Genomic DNA, 926 nt, shown 5'->3' with positions numbered 1-926 from the left:
GAGTTGCAGCGATGAGTCAAGATCTTAATTCTGGGAGAAAATGGGGTAAAAAAAAGAAACGCTTGTGGCCGTACTACCCAGAAAACACCTCATCTCATCAGCTCTTGGTAGCTAAGCAGGGTTGGGCCTGGTTAGTACTTGGATGGGAGACCACCTGGGAATACCAGGTGCTGTAAGCTATAAAAATATGTATATATAAATTGCACCTTGTGTCCTATCTGACAGACTATTCTCAAACCACTTGCAAAAAGCCTGATCTAGGACTATTTCAGTCAGCCTTTGAACAAGAATGTAATGGTCAACAGTGTTGAAGGCCTTGGAAAGGTCAATTAACAATGTTTTTTATGATCTAAGCAATTTAACACATCTATATCAGGTTGAAGGTAAGACCCAGATGCAGACTGTGTCGGAGTAGGCAAACGACAGGTCAAGGCAGGTAGGGGTCGATAACCAGAGTAGTGGGGGAAAGGTACACGACGGCAGGCAGGCTTAGGGTCGGGTCAGGCAGAGGTTGGTAATCAAGAGGTGGGACAAAGGTAAAGGATGGCAGGCAGGCTCAGAGATGGGCCAGGCAAGGGTCAAAACCAGGAGGCAGAGAAACAAAGAGATTGGTAAGAAGCAGGCGCTGAGACAAAAAATGCTGGTTGACTTGACAAACAAGACAAACTGGCAACAGACAAGCAGAGAACACAGGTATAAACACACAGGGGACAATGGGGAAGATTGGCAACACCTGGAGGGGGGTGGAGACACTCACAAAAACAGGTGAAAGAGATCAGGGTTTGGCAATCTATTACAAGCATAGCAGCTGAAACTGTGCTACGTCCAGGTGGAAAACCAGACTGGTGCACATTAAGAACAGAGGTAGAAGATCAAAAAGTTCTCAGCTGAAAGTTAGTCAGGGATTCTAAAACTTTGGAAAGGCA

General features: G+C 45.7%; 1 pseudogene; it reads left to right on the top strand.

Annotated features, from left to right (window-relative positions):
- Nucleotides 1-60: 60 nt before the first annotated feature.
- On the top strand, nucleotides 61-179 carry LOC139387618 (5S ribosomal RNA; annotated as a pseudogene).
- The last annotated feature ends 747 nt before the right edge of the window (nucleotides 180-926 follow it).

The sequence above is a fragment of the Oncorhynchus clarkii genome, chromosome 28, assembly GCF_045791955.1.
Source record: "Oncorhynchus clarkii lewisi isolate Uvic-CL-2024 chromosome 28, UVic_Ocla_1.0, whole genome shotgun sequence".
NCBI lineage: Eukaryota > Metazoa > Chordata > Actinopteri > Salmoniformes > Salmonidae > Oncorhynchus > Oncorhynchus clarkii.
This window is presented reverse-complemented; position numbering and strand designations above follow the sequence as displayed.